Below are 12,475 nucleotides of genomic sequence, written 5' to 3' on the forward strand. Positions count from 1 at the left end.
AATAAAATATTTAAGAGTTACAGCATTAATAAAAACATATCACTGCTTATATTGGGAATAACATAAAAAGGAAAAAAGAGACAAGATAAATATTTTAAGCAAAAAAAATGACTAACTTTCTCAAGATTAATATCAGAAAACAAATCATAGAACCAGGAGACTCAACAAACATTATTCAGGATAAATGCTTTTAAAAAATTTCCAAGCATAAGATTATATTCCAACTGCATAAATTCAAAACAAAGACTAAAAGATCATTGATCTCTAATCTTTAGCCATAATAACACAGGAGTGGGAAGCATGGATACTAGGTGGTACTTAGATCAGACATGAAAGTTACCAACATAAAGCATAAAGACATTAAATGCATCATGAATGGATATTAAGAACAAGTATATGAAAACAAATTTGATAACTTTGGTAAAATGTACCAATTGGTTGAAGATATAAATTTCCAAAACCTCAGAAAAAAACCTGTACAAGACTATATATATTAAAATTTCAAACAATTAATTATCTTCTACTATAACAGAAAATTCCAGGCTCAGAAGAGTTCACTGGTAAATTTTGCCAACCATTTTCAAAAAAATTTATACCAATTCTCTACAATCTTTCCTAGAAGGCAGGAGCAGATGAAATCTATCCCATCTCATTCTGTAAGGCTTGCATTACACTAAAACCACAATCAGATATGATATTACAGAAAAACTGTAATATCAAATGCAAAATCACTAACAAAACATTATCAAATTCATACAAATTGTATATGTAGAATTACTAAAAAAAGAAATGTCACATCAGAACTAATTAAAATTTATTCTACATATACCAGTGTGGTTTAATACTCAACAATCAATGTGATCATATCAATAGATGCAAAAAGCACTTGAAAAAATCCAGAACCTGTTTATAAAGAAATAATTCATCAACTAGAAGCTAATTAAACAGAAATTTTCTTAACTGGATAAACACACACACACACACACACACCCCCGCACATCCTCTAACTAATAATGTATTCAATGGTGGAAAGCTAGAAGCTTTCCTGCTAAGCTCAGGAACAAGTCAAAGAAATATGGGCCTTTTTATCCACTTTATTCAACACCATTTTAGGAAGTGCTAGGTAGATAATACACTGATTAAGAAAAAAAACACATGCAGATTGGGGAAAAAAAGAAGAAAAATTATCTTTGTTCACAGGACAAAACTATCTTTTTAATACGACATCCTTGGACAAAGTCCGCATTAACTGACCAAAAAACTCATGTAATTGATAAACTATTATAGCAAAGATGCAGGACATAGAATACAGAAGGAACACAAGTCAATCACATGCCTATATACCAGCAATGAACAAGTGTTATTTGCAGTTAAAAACACAATAGCATGCCAGATGTGTAATCCTAGCAGCCCAGGAGACTGAGGAAGGGAGATTACAAGTTTAAAGCCACCCTAAGCAACTTATCAAGGTCATAAGCAACTTAGTAAATAACACATAAAAAGATCTGGGGATGTGGCTCAGTGGCTAAATACCCCTAGCTTGAATATCTGGCGCAACCCCCTCACCCCTAAAAAGAAATAATAGCATTTACATTTGCATCAGTAGAAATTAAATACTTCTGTTTAAATCTAATGAAATGTGGTCAAAATCATTGTGAGTAAAATTACAACTTTATTTAGAAATGTTTAAAAACTAAAAAAAAAGATATTACATGCTTCAGAAAAATAAAACTCAGAACTGTTAAGATGTCAGTTTTCACAGTTGTATCTACAGATTCAATTAAATCCCCAACTATATTTCAAAAAACTTTTATCCATCAATATGAACAATTATGGAGGCTGGGGATATAGCTTAGTTAGTACAATTATTGACTTGCATGTACAAGGCCCTAGGTTCAGCCCCCAGCACCATCAAAAAAATATATGAAAAATTGCTATTTGTCAAGTAATTCTTACTTAAAATATTGTTATTATATTTGTAACATCTCAGAAAATTAAACTGTATTACTGAAATGCTGGTTCCAAAATTCATTAAAAAAGCAAAAATACTGGATTGCACACTTAATATTTGAAAACAAGAACACATACAGCAAAGGAGCCTCATCAATTGAAGACTCATAAAGATGTAAGCATCAAAATAGTATGGCATTTACTAACGAAAAGACAATCCAAACAAAGGATCACCCAGAAGTAGATTCACAGTGAGACAGTCAGCTAATCTTAACTAAGGAGAGAGAATCTTCATTGGAGAAAGGATGGCCTCTTCAACAAATGGTGCTGGGGAAACAGGAAATCAACTTATAAATTTCAAAAAATTTTCTAGACACATCTCATACCTCTTACAAAAATTAACTCACAAGATAATGTATGCATAAATGTAAACCACAAAGGATAAAGTAGAAGATAATCTAAATAACCTTGTTTTTCAAGATAACATTTTAGATACAAACACCAAAGGCCAAATTCATAAAAGAGAAAAATCATTTAAGTTGAACTCAGTTAAAATCAAAATTTCTGTCCTGTGAAAGATAATCTCAAACAGAATAAGAGATAAGCCAGAGACAGAGAAGACTATTCCCAAAGCATATCTCATAAAAGACTCATTCAAATTATTCAAAGAATCTTAAATCTACATAATAATAAATGAACAACACAGTTTTTAAAAATGATCAGATCTATACAGACATCTGACCAGATGTGATATATAGATGGAAAATAAGAATATGAAAAGTTGCTCAACATCGAAGACATTAGGTAATTGCAAATTAAAACAATAATAAAATACCACTGGATATGAATCAGAATGGTGAAAATCTAACGCTGAAGGGGTCAAATGCTGAAAAGGCTGAGATGTACCAGGATCTCTCTCATTCATGGTGTTCAGAGACACAAAAGTATAAAACAATTCTGGTAGAAAGTTTGACATTTCTTAAAAAATCAAATGTGTACTAATCATACAATCTTGATTTGCCCTTATTGCTGCATGCCCAATTGGGTTGAAAACTTACATTTACATAAAAACCTGCACACAAATGTTTAAAGTAGATTAGTCTATTATTGCAAAAACTTGTAATCAAAAATGATGTCCTCAACTTGTTAGTGGGTAAGTGAACCAGCGCATTTATGTCATAATATTATTCAGCCTTAAAAATAAATGAGGTTTATTACCATGAGAAGATGTAGAAAACCATTAAATGCTTATTTGAGGTTAAAGACATTAATCTGAAAAGAATGCACTGGATTTCAAACCATGAAATTCTGTAAAATGCAGAATTATGAAGACAGTAAAAAGATCAGTATTTTTCTGGAATCAAAGGGGCAGAAAAGATGAATAGATAGAGAAGATAGGATTTTTAGGCCATAAAAATACTATGTGTGACATTGTATTCAAAGATACACATTCATATATTGTCTAAATCTACTGAATGTACAATCACCAAGACTGAACCCTCATGCTAACCATGAATATTAAGTGATAATGATGTGTCAAAGTATATCAAGATTATACCACCCTGGTGGGAGATGTTGATGGTGAAAGAAGGACTCTGTGTGTGTGTGTGTGTGTGTGTGTGTGTGTGTGTGTGTGTGTGTGTGTGTGTGTCTGGGAAATGTGTATGAAGAAATATTTATACTGTCAATTATTCTGTGAACATAAATGTCATTTAAGGTTTCTTCTACGTCTTCTCATGGCTTTATAATTTTCAGAATAATTAAAAGTAAAAACCTAAAAGTGCTCTAAAATTTAAGTGTGTTAAATATAAACCTAAGCCAGATATTGTGGCACATGCCTGTAATCCTAGCTTATCTGGAGGTTGAGGCAGGAGGATCTCGACTTCACAGCCAGCCTCATGGGGCTGGGGTTGTATCCCAGTGGTAGAGTGCTGGACTTGCATGCATGAGGCCCTGGGTTCAATCCTCAGCACTACAGAAAAAAATAAAAATAAAGATACTGTGTCCATCTTCAACTAAAAAAAATTTAAAAATCCAGCCTTAGCAACTGCAAGGCACTAAGTAACTTGGTAAAGTGAAACCCTGTCTCTAAATAAAATACAAAAATAAGGCTATGGATGTGGCTCCGTGGTTGAGTGCCCCTGAATTCAATCTCTGCAAAAAATTATATTTATTTTTTGCTTCAATAAATCTAGCTCTTTTTGAGAAATGAACAAAATGGCTTTTATATATTCCTAATTAGATTATATTGATCTAAAAGGAAAGCAATATATTTGAAAGAGCTGTGTTTTTCAAAATCTAAAATGTCCTTCTGATATAGAAAAATCAAAGTCATGCTTGTTTTTATATAAAGAGCTATGTCTTATAAATTACAACTTAATAGAGTATAGTTTATCATTTCACAGCATGCTGTTCTACATTATGTAATGATACCAAAGCTAAATCTATCTGCAATCTGTTGTTTTAATAACAAAATGCATTAAGTTAATGAAGTATATTGGAATTTTAGCTGCAGATGTTCATTCTTCACTTTTTTTAAACTTCGTTGAATCTTTGTTCTAATATCTTTATTTTGATTTATTCATTTTTATGTGGCACTGAGGATTGTACCTACAACCTCACATGTGCCAGGGAAGCCCTCTACCAGTGAACCCAACTCATCATTTTTACTTCTTTTACTTTATATCTTATTATAATATCAGTCTTCCAGTGTCTTCTCTGATCAGGTTTATTAACTGATAAATACGCAATTTACATGTTCATATCTCTCTATAAATCTGTATGAAATTGTCTTAACTTCTCCATTTGAACCTCTAAAATAAATCATGTGGGTTGGGGCTCAGTGGTAGCAGCACAGTTGCCTGGCATGTGTGAGGAACTGAGTCCAATTCTCAGCTCCACATATAAATAAATAAAATAAATATTCAGCAATTAAAAAAATTAAATAATAAATTAACTCTTTATCTTATCAACTAAGTTGGCTCCTGAATAGTACTGTTGTATCTTTATAAAAATTATCAAGTTTAAATTTTTTTTAAAAAATCTATCTACAATCTATTTCATCAGTAAAAATTGGGGGCTACTTATGTTTTATTCTTACTTATAGTCAGAAATATGATTATGTATTGTGTTTCAAAAATGGCATAATTCCAAAAAAGTTAATATAGATATTCTAATGTTCATCAATCTTCAAAGGTAAAGAGTGCTTATGCTGACTTTAGAAACTACTTCATATAATCTAGAGAATGTTGAGTGATAAAAATCTAATATACATAACTTCACAAAAAAATTTGAGTAAATAAAAATATGAAATAATCAATTTTTTAAAATTAATTTTGCAAGAAATGCCAGATAATATTTACTATTATAACAAAAACTTATGTAAATAACTAAATGGCGTAACCTTTAGTTCCTTATTAGTTATTATTATGATGTTTCAAGATTTTATAATTTAAGGGTAATTTTATAATAATTGTATAAAAATAATATTCATTCATCAGAAAAAGGAAATATAAATAACATAGAAAAAATAAATATATTATTCTACTGCTGACATAATACTTTGGTTTGCATTATTGAATATTTATTTGTGTATTAAAAAACTACATCTTAGGCTGTGTTTGTATCTCAGTGGTAAGGCTGCCTAGCATGTGTGAGGCATTGAATTTAATCCTGAGCAATATGTGTGTGTGTGTGTGTGTGTGTGTGTATTTAAAACAAAAAAAATACAAATATATAAAAAAGTCTTATTATAATTAATTTGCAAATATTTTCTCCAATCTGTAGGTTTCTTTTTTTTTCCTTTAGATTTCCAGTTTCCTGACATGTAACAATTTTAATTTTAATAAAATAATATTCACTTTTTTCCTTATGGATTGTGATTTTAGTGTCATATCTAACAACTCTCTACCTAAACCTAGTTCATAAAGTTTCTTCTATGCTTTCTTTTAAAAATTTTATAGTTCTACCCCTCAGCTTTAGGTCTGTAATTCTTATGTATGGTTGAATTTTATTAAGATTTTTTTACATGTGAGTAATCATTTAATAAAAGGACAACTCTATCAAAAATAAAAAGATCATGATTTTAAGAGTTTATTTCTGCAATCTCAATTCTACTTCACTAACCACTATCTTTACTCTTAGGTCAATGCTATGTTGCCTTAATTACTCTCACAAAAGTAAAAAATAAAATTGGAAAGTTTAAACTCTTCAATTTTGTTCTTCTATCCATTTATTTCAATTGTACTTGATTCTATTGTATTATGTGCATCCATGGACACCACCTTAAATCTTTTCTTAGACAAACACATATAAATATAAAATTAAATAAACTATAATTTCAAGATATATTCGACACAACATAGTCATCCTAAGATTTGAGCATGACAATCATGAATGTATGCCACTTGGAATGACTAGGAACTTAAATCTTCCAACTTCCAAGGCCTACATCAACAAACATTTACTGAAAGCCTACCAGATACCCTACAGTATGAAAGTTTAGATATTGAAAACACAAAAACCTTTCTCCTCACTTAGCATATAAATAGAAAATGATGGCAAAGTATACCAATAGCAATAAGAGAATACGTAGAAAATACAATGGTAACAAAAACAAGGGATGTTAATTTTGTCTAATCAGATTTCCCTTTCTTCATAGCTTGATTTAGAAAAAATGTTTACAAATTTTGGTATTTTCTACAAAGTGATTTTAAAAATACCAGAGGCTGGTACTTACAAAATCTTGGATTAAATAATCCTTTTATAAAATTTGGTTTCTCTTAACAAGTTTTAAATCTTTTTACTAGTTATTGTTCTTGAGGTTACAAAAGGAATTTAGACTAATGAGAAAGAGCATATAATTAAGTATTCAGGGTAGAAAAGGAAAGTTTCATTTTATCTCAAAACTACCTTTTTTTTCTCCCCAGAAATAACTTTAACTTCTACTATGCTTGGTTAACTCCTGATTATTTAGAACAATCTAAAGTAAAAGAAGCAAAATAATATATCGTGTGTGTGTGTGTGTGTGTGTGTGTGTGTGTTTATGTGCACATGCATCATGTGTAGGAAATTTAATAGTGACAATTTCTGATTTGTCCTGTGGGAGATTTTAATAAACATGCTTAAAAAGGAAAGAAAGAGTGGAAGTTTGAAGGAAGATGGAGTGTGTTTCCAAGTTCAAATAAATTTGGAAAATATTGGGTTAAATAAAATAATCAATATATACTGTGATTGCTCCCACCTTTTCTTAAAGTAATGAGTAGTAAAGCCTTTAATAATTGACTAACTAGTAATATTTTTAAAATGTTATAACTTTACAAAAATATTATACAAGAAACCAGTTAGTTATAGTTTTTCCTCCATGGTCATGCTGGTAGCAATTCATTCAGTTGAACACATATGGAGATTTAGAAACATGCACAGGGCCACATAAATTTGTCACTGGTCAAAACTAAGAGAATTAAAACAGAAGATTGCCTTAAATCTCTGACTTTATTAGTTAGAAAAACTAGCTTCATTTCTGTACTACTTTTTGTTTTTTTCTTTGGCTGTGCAATGAAAGAAAAAAAATTGACCCTAAATACGCTAGTGTGTCTGTCTTTTAAAATTAAATACATCTAAAAAGTCTCTGTACTTCCTATAATGTTTTTCTCACAAAACTAAGGACTGGGATTAAAATAATCTGTGATATTAATAGAATAATTGCTTTACTATAAAAAATCTTTAAGTTGTTACCAGAAACGTGCTGAGAAATTTATCTATAGTGCCTACAAATGCCTAGATATGATCAAATAATAGTGAATTTGGAAATACATTCTTACATATTAGAATTCAAGTCAAGATATTACTCAGCAATGAATACCATTAAACTTGCCATTGAAATTGGATGAACCTTTGTGTAGTCATGAATGACAGCTTTTAAATATAACTTTCTTATTTTTGTCTTTCTGCTGAAATTTTCTTTAGGAGAGTAATTCAGAAGCATCTCCTGTGGATGTGATCTTAGATTAGCTAAAATAGCTGTTGTGGGTTCTAGGTGGAAGCTAAAATTCAACTTCAAGAGAATAAAAGTGTATGGTGTCCACTACACATTTAAGGTATTGCCATTTTTTGTATATTGCTGCTGGAAACAAGAAGTATGAGAACTGTTCCCCTTACTTATAAATGTCACCCTCCTCACACCTTTTAGCCAAACACTAATTATTTGTTTAACATCTTATTCATGTTTCCTCTACAAATTATACTTTACTGTCAAAATCAATCAAAAATAATTTCTAAAGAGTGATCTGATTAAAAATATATAATTGTATTGTTGTAATAACAAATGATTGTTATAAACTTGACAATGTATAATTTTACAGAAAAAGCAGTGTGATTAAGCTCCATGAGAGTAAGGAAATGATACCAGAGTGAACCCAAATCTGCAGGAATAAATGAAAAGAATAAAAAATAAAAAGGTCATTGTAACTAACTATGAATGTTAACATGCTCTTGTTTCTTCTCCCATTTTTTTTAAAATTTATGATTATATTAAGTAAAACTTGTATATATTTATTGAGTTACTTACATATATACAATAATACCACAAAAAAGGAGATTAAATGAAGCTATTTAAAGGCACACAGAATGTCTGTTTTGCTAAAAAGAAATATCAATCAGAAGTAAGTTCTTATAAAATGTACAGGAAGTCTTCTGTATCCACACATTTTAATGTCCATGAATTCAAACAAGTGAACATTGAAAAATATTTTTTTTTAAAAAAAGATTAAGTGTAAAGATGATTTTTGGTTCATGGTTTCAGACGTTTCAGTCCATGGTAGCATGGCCTGATTGCTTTAGGTCTAAAACAAAATAGTGAATAATCAGAGAAGCACTTGGTGGAGGAAAGCTGCTGATCTCATGGCATCCAGGACTCAGAGAGATATCACTTTTATAAAAAAGCCATCCCCCTAAAACCCATTAAGGTATGAATCAACAAATGTATAGATCCAATCATAAGGCCAGAAGACTCATGATCCTATCACCCCTCTGCTCTGTTATAATTGGAATGAGCCTTCAATCCATGATCTTTTGGAGGGCATTTAAGACACAAGTCATATCAGTAATTAAAAATATATTTCCACCTAACATCAGAGGGAAATAAAAGGTAAAAGGATAAATAAATTCAAAAGTATTAATCAGGGACTTCAACTTTCTCTTATGATAGTACATAGAAAAATCAATAAGGAAAAGAGCAAAACAGAGAAGTTTTGAACAACACTGTAAGACAAGAGACTTCTATAGAATACTCTTCCAAAAAACACATTAGACATTCTAAGTGCACACTAAATATCCTCCAAAGTAGACCATGTAATAGGCCATGAATATCCCTAAAGAATTTAAAGAACAACCCTAAATAATACACAACCATGTAAATGCAATGGAATGAATCCTTTTAGAAATCAATAGCAGAAGAAATTTGGGGAAATTTACAAATAAAGGGAAATAAAACAAAATATTCTTAAATTACCATTTTTTAAAAAAAAGAAATTCATAAAGAAAGTGGGAAAATACCCTGCAAAACATGAAAACAAAAGCACATCATACCCCATGTCAATGTTTATAGCAACTAAATTCACAATATCTAAGCTATGGAACTAACCTAGGTGTCCCTCAAGAGATGAATGTATAAAGAAAATATGGTATATACACTCAATGAAATAATACTTAGCTTTAAAGAAGAGTGAAGTTATGGAATTTGACAGTCAATGGATGGACTTGGAGAATATTATGCTAAACAAAATAATCCAGTCCTACAAAACCAAAGGCCAAACGTTTTCACTAGTATGCAGATGCTAATTCACAATAAGGCAGGGGACCATTTAAGACACATGTCATATCAATAATTAGAGAATAATAATATTATTACCTTAGTTTAGGTAGAGGGAAGTGATGGGAAAAGGGGGGAGGAGATGTGGGGATGGAAAAGAAAGTAGAATGAAACAGACATTATTACTTTATGTATACAGGTGACTATATGACCAATGTGATTCTGCAACATGTAAACTCAGAAAAATGAGAAATCATATCCCATTTCTGTATAATATATCAAAGTGCATAAATGCATGCTACTGTCATACATAACTAATTTAAAAATTAAAAGATTAAAAAAACTTTTTCCAAAGACAAAAAAATAAAAAAAAAACAACATACCAACATTTATTAGGATAAAGCTAAATAAAAAAATACATAGAGAAAAAATAACAGCTATAAAAATGGTTTAAATCCAAAATCTAATATTCTACATAAAGAATAAAAAACTCTAGAAAAAGAAAAAATTAAACCTTACACAAGCAGAAGAAATAAGATAATAAGGTGTATGTACAAATAAGTAAAATCAAGAACAGAAAGAAAAAAAATAAAAGAAATCAATGAAAAAATTAAAGTGAGTAGCAAAGAATAATGCAATCAGATGGTCACTGAAAATGACAGAAAAGAGGCTTTTATGAGAAGAACAGAATCCAAACTGCAGGAAATTTAAGAAATAAAAATGGGAGGTAAAAATGAAGATGTAGATTATTCTTTCAATAAACTTGAACTAAAAAGAGTGAGGAGGAAGGAACTTAAAATACAAGAGGGAAGAAATAATAAACAGAGAAGGATCTTCCAAGAGATTGAAAGGGATTAAGAGCCCAGGCAAAATAACTTCTTGTTGGGAATAGTTAGAATAACAGAATTCTACTTATGTTCACACTGACAGAGTTGGAGTGCTATGAATTTTTATTAGCCTCAGCTAAACAGGACCCTTATGCTTCTGAGTTCCCATTGATGCACAGGAGATGCAATTTTGGCTAGACAGGTCAAGTCTTCTAGAAGACTTTTAAGAAATGCCTTTTCACTAAAAAAAAAAAAAAAATCAATAAAAGTGATACTCCCTTTTCTTACAATCTTGATGACTTTGATATGTAGGTGAAATTCTTATAGCTCAAGCTGCCAGGTGTCCACCAGAAAGAGAGAAGTCTGACGACAAAAGGCAACTCATCCATGACTGTATAATGGAAAGACAGAAAGAACCAGTGTCTGAGGACAGTAGTTAGTTGCTGCATGAAGCAACTATAAAACCAGATCTTCTAGTGATATAAGATAATAAAATGTACTTATTACTGAAGTCATTTTCAGTTGAGTCTTTTTTTTTCTTGCCAGCTGAAAGCAAGAAAATAATACAAAAAATGATATTTCTCAGATGGATGTGGGTGAAATTAACTTTGCATGCGGCATTCTTGGGAACTTCCGAGATTCAGATACAGCCTATATTTTCATTAAACTAAATAAAGCTCATATAAGTTAGTTTACAAAGGCACTTCCCTTAACAGCTTCTTCTTGCTTTAAATATTCAAGTATTTCTAATTCTAGCAATAGCTTCTGGTAATAATGATGATGATGACCTATAGTTATGCATTTTTAAAAGATAGGCATTTATCCACTTGTTGTTCAATTTCTGCATTCCATTTGACTTCGGTAGTGAAACCATACTAATCTTTTTACTTTCTATTAGTTGTAATTATCATTTTAGCTCCATTTTCATACTTTTTTGGTATATAACATGTCCAATAAGATAGTTTACAGAGGAAGTTATTAATTTTTAAGAACATCTTGAAAAACAAACAATTTATGAATATTTATTATTATATAATTTCTAAATCTGTTCAAGAAAATAAAATTCAACTGCATATCTAGAATGATATATTTGACTTATATCAGATAGTGACAAAATCTATACTGTAGCTTCTTTAAAAAATACCAGTAAAAGCACATTTTTAGCATTAATAGCAAAAAGTACTAGAGATATGCACTTATCCAAGCAGTTCCCAAATGGCTTAAAAACAATCTTTAAAGGTAAATTATAGTATAGCTTTTAAAGTGCAGAACATTTTTTTCTATAGAAATAATGTAACCATTCCATTATTAGGTCAGCCAATAAAAGCCTTGTAAAACCATAAGCATAAGACTACAACTTGAACTACACCAAGGAAGAATAACACTATTTACTTCTAATAATTTTCTGCCCTTATCCAAATATCCAGGGGTCACTGCCTAGTATGCGCTCTGTTCACTTCTCCAAGATCACCTCCCAACAATCTCACCCCACATATCCATGTGTCAGATAAACTGAACTCCACCAATCTAAAGTATCTTCTTCCCTCTAAGACATTAATTGCATGCCCATCTTCTCTTTGTAGATCACCTCCACTCAGTCTTTTGATCTCAGTTTAAATGCAACTTTGTCAGGAAGGACATCCTATGTCTCCCACTGATTTATGTGCCATTGATGCAGATGCTCACATATAACTCTATCCTTTCCTATCACAGAATTTACCACACTGTATTATAATTAATTTTATTCATCTCCCCACAAACACTACTGTATCTGGGATTCATTATATTTGGTATGATTTCATCCCCCAGCTTAGAAAAGAATGTGTGGCATACTGAAGATTCTTAATATGTTTATTTATATGAATGGATTTTTATAAGAAAAGATAAT

Source organism: Ictidomys tridecemlineatus, unplaced genomic scaffold, assembly GCF_052094955.1.
Source record: "Ictidomys tridecemlineatus isolate mIctTri1 unplaced genomic scaffold, mIctTri1.hap1 Scaffold_106, whole genome shotgun sequence".
Taxonomy (NCBI): domain Eukaryota; kingdom Metazoa; phylum Chordata; class Mammalia; order Rodentia; family Sciuridae; genus Ictidomys; species Ictidomys tridecemlineatus.